At 35.3% G+C, this 10,202-nt stretch overlaps 1 protein-coding gene across 1 annotated transcript in view; it reads left to right on the top strand.

The window, feature by feature from the left end:
- The window catches only part of LOC107739685 (tensin-1-like), a 207,344-nt gene that overhangs the window by 153,835 nt on the left and 43,307 nt on the right, over positions 1-10,202 (top strand). The window lies entirely within an intron of this gene.

Raw genomic sequence — 10,202 nt, 5'->3', positions numbered from 1 at the left:
ATATATATATTATGCCAAATACAGACAGAATATATACATTTTAACCTAAAATCTTGATGTTGATCAACAAAAACTCATTTAATATTTAATATAACAAAAACTCATTTAAAACAACATTAATATTTTGGGCTAAAATGTATATTAATTTAATCTATAAATTATAATATAAATTCAAAAGTTTGGGGTTAGCAAGATTTTTACATTTTTTTGAAAGAAATCTTGAATGCTCACCATGGCTGCATTCATTTGATCAAAATACAGTAAAAACAGTAATATTGTAAAATTTTATTACAGTTTAAAATAAGTAAATGTATTGGAATATATTAAAACATTTATTTATTTAATTAATTATTTATTTTTCCAGTGATGTTAAAGCCGAATTTTTTGGATTTTTTTTTTTCAGGATTTTTTTGATGAATAGAAAGTTAAAAAGAGCAGCATTTATTTAAAATAGAAATGTTTTGTAACATTATAAACGTCTTTACTGTCACTTTTGATCAATTTAATGCATCTTTGCTGAACAAAAGTATTTTTTCTATTAAAAAAAAAAATCATACGGACTCCTAACGGTAATGTTTATTATAATTTGTATGTAAAATTCACATACATTTTAACCTAAACTCTTGATGTCGATTACAAAGCCCATTGAGTCCATGAAGACGTTTGAATTGACATAGAATTGCAACATTCAGTAACCATCCAAACACAGTGCCAAGTCAACATTAAACAAGTGAAAGGTGAGGACAGGCGTCATGACTGTAAAAACAATCCCGCTGTCCGTCAGTGTCTTTGCGGTGGCTTTGAATCTTGGGGTTCAGCTTGAAAGACTGGAAGGGAGTCTGGAGACAGAGCCGAGGCCTTGTTTACATGGCCTCCCCATATTTGGCCGGGGCACTGCCCACAACATTTTTGGGATGGTTGGGTAAGAAAAGTGTGACGACGGGGAGATGGGATTGGAGAGGCGCTGACAGAGATGGTGTGTCAACTCCTCCAGCCTGGATACCAAAAAGCCTTTTTGTTATCAGTCATTAGAGGGAGAGTGACAGAGAGAAGAGTCTCTGTTCACTGCACACACACACACACACACACGGATCAGACTGGATCGTAATTGTTGTCTTTTTTGGACCGTAAAAGCCCATCTGCTCTGAGGTAAAGTTGTGTGAATGATTGTCACAACTCATGGTCAGCGACTTGTTGTGTCAACCACAAACGGCTGTACACTCTGGTTTGCTGGATGTTTATGAGTGATTCTCTGACTCTGGTAACTTCTCTGGACTCTGGTAATGATGTTTGTAAAGAAAAAAAAATAGAATTGTTGTTTTTTTGTGTTTAAATGATAGATTGTAATAGCTTGAAACTTTTATTGTAATGAAGTAATGTCTTTTGTCCACCCTTTTACTGTAGTGTTGAAAAGTCAGATATTCTGTTCTGTATATGTATTTGTCTCCCAAGCAGCGTGAATGTTTGAAAATCAGAAATATCACTTTTTACATAATGACAAATTATTTGGTGTCGTCATCATTTTGCTGTTATTTGAGAATATTTGATCCATTTCTTTGATTTTTTTTTTTTATTTCATTTTTATCGTATTTAGTTTGATCTATTTATTGGTTTTTATCATATTTTATTTTATTTGAAATATAGTTCAAATATTTTATTTATTGGATTTAATTTTTATTGTTTTCATAGAAATAAAAAATATAATACAATAAAATCAATTATTTTATAACTAGAAAAAAATGAAATAATATCATCAAAAAATGACTTTTTTTTTTATTTATTTTTTATTTTTTATAAAATCTGTTAATTTGGCTGCTTGCTAACGTCATCACACACACACGCACGCACGCACGCGTGACACACACACATATCAAACCTCCGCACCAGTGCACATCCACTTCACAGTAAAACTTTTTCACTTTAATGCCCATTTTATTTTATTTGAAATATAGTTCAAATATTTTATTTATTGGATTTCATTTTTATTGTTTTCATAGAAATAAAAAATATAATACAATAAAATCAACTATTTTATAACTAGAAAAAAATGAAATAATATCATCAAAAACTGACTTTTTTTAAATTTATTTTTTATTTTTTATAAAATCTGTTAATTTGGCTGATGCCAACTTGCCCAGGTCAAAAAAGGCCTCTGTTAAGTCTCCCCTGGTCAATTTTTAGCCCGATTTTGCCACGATTTGCTTGATGTAGGGTGTTGTGGGGATTCTTAAATGACAATAGGCGTCGGGACGCGAGATTCCATCGTTTCAGCACGTGTAGTGTGTCATAGTGGACGACAACCGATTCCGCGTCTGCGATGTTTCACGACATCACTACAGAAAGACTAGCATGTTTCATTTTTTTTCCGTCGTCCACAACGAGTTCTGTCACATTGGTCACGTTGACCAATAGCAGCACAGAAGCTCTTTCATACACAGGTTTCAAACATGGCAAAACAAAAGAGAGATGATGGTGCTGCTAGGTGGAATTATGAGATGGAGGAAAGGTTCGTGGAGCTGTGGCAACAGTACTCCTGCCTGTATGATGTGTCATCGAGGGACTACCACGACAGAACAAAGAAAGAAAAATGCTGGCGAACTATAGCGGAAGCGCTTCAGCAATGTTTACACTCTTGTTTTCGGAAGTCAGTCGCTAGTTCCGCCTTCTCGATGACAAGACGACACGCGATAAATGGTCGGGAAGCAACGTGTAGTCTGACATGTTCTTGTCCACGACACGACAAGATTTTAGGAGTCAAAATCGTGTAATCTGACACAGTGACTATCGTGACCGACAAAAATATCGTGTAGTCTGAACCCGGCATAAGGTTGATCAAGGCCACGGTGAAGTCTTTATTTTAAATGTGACACATTCTTTAATATACATGGGACATAGTTGAAGAAGTTTTATTTTTCAAGATTTAAAGTCAAAATATTTCAGTCAAAAATACAGATAATTGACGAATCATGTGCCAAAAGTGAAGCATAATATGAAGTTTTCCAAGGCTGCTTAACTTCCAACAATTTAAATGTGTTTTCAAGGCTCGGGAGTGCTAATACACTTAGTTTGAATTAATGGGAGCTCAACAGATTTTGATTGTGCCTTCAGAAAAATTGCAGTGTTTTGAGTAAATCTCACTGGCTGCATTTAATTTCACCAACTCAGACTTGCATTAAGACTTGTATTTTTTTCCCCCAAGGTTTTGCAGGCACAGCTTATTTCCTTATTATGAGTCTAAGTGCGGTTAGCACATATTTAAGCTAAGCTCTTAAACAGAGCATCGACTATGGTTTCATCACAGTTGTTGCAGGATTGGTGTTTGAATTGTGTTTTGGAGTTCAGCTGTGCAAAGCTGAGCTTTATTATGGTCTATTTGGGTGGCTGGCAGTCTAACTGTTACGTAATAAACGTGTCTACACATCAAGCTGGCTTCAATTAAAGCTTCTTGCGATGGGCGGCTGGGCCTCTCCATCTCGAGTGTTGTTCAATTTTGTGGCTAGAAACCAGTAGCTTTGCCGACAAAATTAGAGCGTTAACCCTTTCAGCAGGCTGTAGTTTAGTTCTCAGCAGTGGCGTTCACAGCACTGTCGTCAACAATGCTAGGGTTTTACTGTCACCATCTGTTAACACATGACACCAGAGGTGCACTTTTCGTGTTTCCCCTCTGACGGATTTAACTACCTAAGGCTGTTTGTTCGCGTGTGTGGTCTTCCGGATGTTTTTGTCGTGTTGTTTTGACACTGTGGCAAAAGCTAAGGCTCATGCACAGATAAGTTGGATTTGGAAATTATATGGAAATGTCCATTGCAGATGATTTCTGATCTCATTCTGAGTTATAATTCTGAGAATATTGTAATATATACTTCCCAGAAATTCTCAGTAGTGATTTACATTGAATTGTATTGTAATATTATAATACATATAATAATAGTGTAATAATAATAAGTATAATAATAATTTTGCTCCTGTGGCTCAGTGGTAGAGCATTGCGTTAGCAGCGCAAAAGGTCGTGGGTTCGATTCCCAGGGAACACACATACTGGTAAAAAAAATGTATAGCCTGAATGCACTGTAAGTCGCTTTGGATAAAAGCGTCTGCTAAATGCATAAATTAAAATTAAATTAAATTATTAAATTAAATAATATGTACTGTACTGTAATATGATTTTTGAATCATAATAAATTATAGACATGATGTGCAAATACCTTATCATTTATTAATATAAATCTGTTATATCGCATAAAAAAATATATATATACATACATACATATATGTGTGTGTGTGTTCATGGCACAATTTTTGTCCCTTGCGTTATGGTAGTGAAAAATGCTGCTTGCTTGTCTTGAAAATATGTTACAGTTCAGAAAAATAGGTTTCATTTTCTTTAAGCAAAATATAATTTCTTTATTTTTTTTGAGAAGTGTAATATGACCTGACCATGTTCTTGACAGCATTTACCTAAACACAAAAGAAACACATCTGTGCTGCATTCTATTTACATCCAAACCGTGAGGTACATCTAGTGTCATGAGATGTGTGCGTGTTTCATCACAGATCTCTGCTTTATGCTTACAGCATGTGTCCTTATCATGTAAACAGGCTTTAGATTTGTCCCTCTGTATCTCAGGGATTAGACTGTTTTGACTCCAAACTCATTGTGTAATATAGCAAATGTCAGACCTTATGAAAGGCCTGTGTGCACTTCATGCTGAGAATGTTCCTGAATCGCTCCAGCAGTTTGACGAACACAGAGACTCGGTTGTTCAGCGTGTGTCTGCTGTAGGCTGTTTTGTCAGGCTGTGTCCAGGGCCTTCAGGAGGATTCACATTTAGCCAATCTTAACATTTCACCCTTGACCTTTGCCTTCACACCCACGACATGCCCACAGCTGCTGTCCAGACCCTTCTCACTGGATCTGTGTTTGTCTTTAGATTTAACTACCGTGCAGTGGAGAAACACTCTCGTGAAGCGAGGGGGCCGATCAAAACTCCACCTCCTCTCTCCTCCACTTTACAAGACAAGATTGTCCTGTTTCTCCTGCATTCCAGAGGCCTACGCACATAGCTCAGCACGGGTCAGATATTCCCTCTAAATAGCTCACACTGACCTGTGACAGATGGCGGTGATGATATTTATGAGACAGAGAGTCCAGTTATGTCTCCCATTAACGCTGATTGAGAAACCTTTTGGGGTTTCCTCACACAGTCACTGGTTTGTTAGATACCTGGTCAGGGATCTATATGTAAATTTTAATAGAATCGTGTTTCCATAAGGAAGAAATTACTATATAAGCTGCCTATATAATTCTTATGAATTAACTGGGTGAAATGGCATTCAGATATGCTGCTTTTTGCCTGGAGTCAGTAACAAGATAAATTATATTTAAATTACTTTTATTTATTTATTTTTTTTTGCAAAAAAAAAACAAAACAACAACAGTGAGACAAACTCAGAATTGCAAAAAAGAAAGAAAAAAAAAGTTGGAATTGTGAGATATACTAAACTAGCAAAAAGATAAAAAGCCGCAGTTACATTTTTGTTTTATTCTGTGGCGGGGAAAAAAATAATTGCTAGATGTAAATTCAGAGTTGTGAGATGTAAATTTAAAATTGCTAGAAAAAAGTCAGAATTTTGAGCAAACTCAGAATTGCAAAAAAGAAAGAAAAAAAAAGTTGGAATTGTGAGATATACTAAACTAGCAAAAAGATAAAAAGCCGCAGTTACATTTTTGTTTTATTCTGTGGCGGGGAAAAAAATAATTGCTAGATGTAAATTCAGAATTGCTAGAAAAAAGTCAGAATTTTGAGTTTATACCTTGTAAATCTGACTTTTTTTCTCAAAATTGTGAGTATTTTATCCCATGGCGGAAATAAGCTTCTACAGTTACTTACCGTTTCTTTGTAATTATTTATGAAATTTACCAGCAATTTCTGAGTGAAAATTGTTTCAAGTAAACATTTTTTTGTAGAGAGTTGGTCATGCTAAATGAATACAAGGTCATTATAAATAACCTGGAATTTAGTTTATCTGATTGCAGATGTTATGACTGATGATCTTAGCCGCTGTTTGAGTTGACTGTGATGTTAAATTTTGTTGTTTTCATGTGTTGTGTCTTATTTTGTGTTATTAGCTATGCTGCTGCATGCCTTGGCCAGTTAAAGGTAGTTTGGTGCATCACTAAATATTTCTGTCTAATATGTCAATTTATTACAGCTAGATTTAAATGGTGTTAAATGGCATGAATTGAAAACTCACCTTATATATTTTCTAACTGCATTTTATTGATTTTATTGTGAATGATTCATCCATGCACATTTCATTTTAAAAAAATGAAAATGCAAAAATATGCAACTACAAATGCATAAATAATCCATATGAATGTGCATTGCTTTGGATTGTGAGCTACCAGAGGCTTCAATTGAAGACAGATTTTGTGATTGCAATGGAAGTATCTAGGTTTGCCTAGCGTTTTGAGTGGTTGTTGCTTAAAAAAAGTACTTAATGAGGACACGATCCCTGGTTTAATACCAAAATGAAATATGACCCAAGCATGTTCTTGGCTGGTTTTTGTGATATTTACCTTAATACTTTGGATAACTAGCAACAAGTTGTGTTCTCTTGTGTTCTGGTTCATTCTGTTTTAAATGCAGTTGTAGTTTTATGTAGCAGCGCTACTAATTATCTTTAAACCCTTAATGAATTGTGTCATCAATTGATATAGGGATGGATATTTTCTCTAGCCACAGGTTTTATGAGTTAACTAAAGATATAGTGAAAATATAGCCAATTCTACATGCGATATGCTCATAGAAACAAAGCTACATGTGAGCGGAACCACAACATGCAGTTTCCTTTAGATTTTCAAAGCACCTCATTTAGTTTTGATTCAGTAATTCATTGTTTTGGTTCTCCAGAGCTCTCTGAGGACTAATGATGAAGTGTGTGATGAGGAGCTGGTGTGTGCGGTCTGTGTGGAGCGAACAGCCCGGGCCAATTCCCAACCACAGTCAGCCGCTGCATGCCTATCAATGAGCCGCCCTCATTCCGCCACTCTGTTCCCTTTGCTTTGAGCAGGGCGTGATTGCTTTTCCTTAAAGGCAACGTAAGCCCCAATGAAACGTTACCCATGAATGGCTTCGCGCTGGAGTCACATGGAAAGCTGCGTTTAGATTATTGTCCGGCTTTAGCACAGAAAATTATAAGCAGTGTATTTCTCCGATTGGGATCCAGCAGGTGCACACATCTAAAACATGGGGAAGAAATTCCAAAATATCATCCTGGATAAGTATTTTCCTAACAGCATTTGTTCTGCAAAATTTCATGTGGCTTTTTGGTGTTTAGATTACAAACAACTAAAATGATTTGAATCAGATATGCTAAAAATCATTGATTTTTACTGCATGTCTGAACAAAGATATGATCTTATATTATTTTGAGGTGGTAACTGCTTGTGGGAATTTAGTAGGAGTGGATGTGGTGAGGTTCTGTTATTTTTTTCTTTTCTCTGTGCTTTAATCACACAAGGCTTTCTCAACTCTTTCATCTCTGCCTTATATAAGAGGCCCATCAAAAGCATCTTTAATGCATATTTAATGTCCTGCACTTACCTTATACAGGCTCCATTACCAGAGGGCTGTTGTGATGAGCGCCTGTGAAGTCAAACACAGCACTTTGTCTTCCTCTCAAGTGCTTACACATTGTTTTCTCAGCAACCCTTGACCAGAGTTACAGTGACCGCACATTTTATTAAAACTTCAATCACATTCATATTGCTTTAATGGCATGGTATGAAATCCTTTTGTAGCATTTTATATATATTTTTTATAAATAAAAATCAGCTATTACTTCAGTCTTCAGTGTCACATGATCCTTCAGAAATCATTCTAATATGCTGATTTGCTGCTCAAGAAACATTTCTTATTATTAATATCAATGTTGAAAACAGTTGTGCTGCTTAATATTTTTGTGGAAACCTTTTTTTTTTCCAGGATAAAATTTTATATATATATATATATAAATGTGTAGGCACAAGAGGCCTTGCTGAATAAACATATGAATTTCTGTCAAAAATAAATGCATAAATAAATAAATAAACATACTGACCCCAAACTTTTGAATTGTAATGTATATTGTTACAAAAAAATTCTACTTTGAATAAATGCTGTTCTTTTTAAAAAAAATCTTTTTATTCATCAAAGAATCCTGAAAAAAGTAGTACAGCTTTCAAAAAATAATAAGCAGCCCAACTGTTTCCAACACTGATTATAAATCAACATATTAGAATGATGTCTGTATGATCATGTGACACTGAAGACTGGAGTAATGATGCTGAAAATTCAGCTTTGCATCACAGGAATAAATTATATTTTAAAGTATATTAAATTAGAAAAAAAATATTTTAAATTGTAATAATATTCCACAATATAACGGTTTTTATTGAATTTTTGATCAAATAAATGCAGCCATGATGAGCATAAGACTTTCTTTTAGTGATGAAGCACTTCTAGAACTTTAGATTGGTGGAAGAATACATTTAGGAACAATTCAACATAACTGAGCAGAATGAAAATAATTTGGTTCCAGTAATTTCCTTTTTCATAAACAATCTTTAAAGGGTTAGTTCACCCAAAAATGAAAATTAGCCCACAAATGACTCACCCTCAAGTCATCCTAGGTGTATATGACTTTCTTCTTTCAGACGAATCCAGTCGGAGTTATATTAAAAATGGTCTTTGATCTTTCAAGCTGTTTAATGCCACTCAGCGGGTGTTGCATGCATCAGTCCAAAAGAAGTTAAAAATATGGATATTTTTCTTACAAAAACGCATCGATTCGCTACAGGAGGCCATTGTTTACCCCCCGGAGCCGTGTGACATTTTTTTTTATGGATGGGCGCTTTTTATTTAACTTCTTTTGGACTGATGCATGCAACACCCGCTGAGTGGCATTAAACAGCTTGAAAGATCAAAGACAATTTTTAATATAACTCTGACTGGATTCGTCTGAAAGAAGAAAGTCATATACACCTAGGATGACTTGAGGGTGAGTAATTTGTGGGCTAATTTTCATTTTTGGGTGAACTAGCCCTTTAAGGTCTGTTGCTCAGTATGAAGGTTTTTGAGGTTTGATGTCCTGTCTTTCACGTGCTTAAGCTATCACTGGTGAGCCCTAAGTGTTTACAGCACCTAAATCGTTCAAACATTTTGGGAAAAACAGCATGTAAAAGCAGATGAGATCAGATGAATTCGACAGCTGTGATCTAAACCACATTGGTTCGCAAGGGTATGATTCAGTTGTGGGAGTGTTTTGGCAGCAGGTGTTAAAGCGATGATCACATTGTATGTTTTGATTCATAGCAGCGGGTGTTTGTCATTACATGGATATCAGTCGTGCCACATTGTCAGGATTTCTGTTTGCTGACTGCTCTGTTTCTGACCGACTTCCTGCAGACGCACCATGTGAAGTTTGTACAGTCCTTCCGTGAACTTTTTTCTCTTTCCTCTTGGCTTAATCTAATTCCATGTCATTGAAAGCTCAGACTATCACTCACAGAGCAGCAGCCAGAACTATTAATCATTTTTTTTATCATTAAGCACGTTTAGATAAAATATATAGAGAAATCATTCATGTAGACGATTAATGAACAGCTTGAACAAAATAAATAAATACATTTTAAATAAAAAAATAAAAACAAATTCCCTTCCCCATGCTGGTGATTTAACATGTTCATCATACATTTTTCAAGGTACCTCTTAGCATTTCTGAAACTTTACCTGCCCTTTAATTACTCCAAGTAAACAGTCCATGTTTTGCTACTTAAATCATGCATCACAGAAGTTTTTTCCGCTTTTTCGGCCCGCCATGATGTCATGCATGTATAACAGTCATTTTATTTTATTTTATTTTATTCACTCAAGTCTTGTTACCTATTTATTTATTTATTTTTGTTCTGTGTTCTATGCCTTAAACAGGGATTAAAGTTCTCTGTCGCTACGACGGATTTCCGTTCATTGCAGCGAGTCTACGACAGATTTCCGTCAATTGGAAAAAATGAGGGGAAAAGAAACATTTACCGCATTGTTGTTGTTGTACCAAAAATCATCCCCGCCACGGCTGCAGCTTCTCACTGACAACATAACGCCGCTCGCATCATTCACAGTCGGGTTATTAGCAGAGAACACAGAGCAGAACTTGAATTTCGG

This window comes from Sinocyclocheilus rhinocerous, unplaced genomic scaffold, assembly GCF_001515625.1.
Source record: "Sinocyclocheilus rhinocerous isolate Xijiao unplaced genomic scaffold, SAMN03320098_v1.1 scaffold1482, whole genome shotgun sequence".
NCBI classification, from domain to species: Eukaryota; Metazoa; Chordata; class Actinopteri; order Cypriniformes; family Cyprinidae; genus Sinocyclocheilus; species Sinocyclocheilus rhinocerous.
The sequence above is the reverse complement of the archived record's forward strand: the minus strand, read 5'-3'. Positions and strand labels throughout refer to the sequence as shown.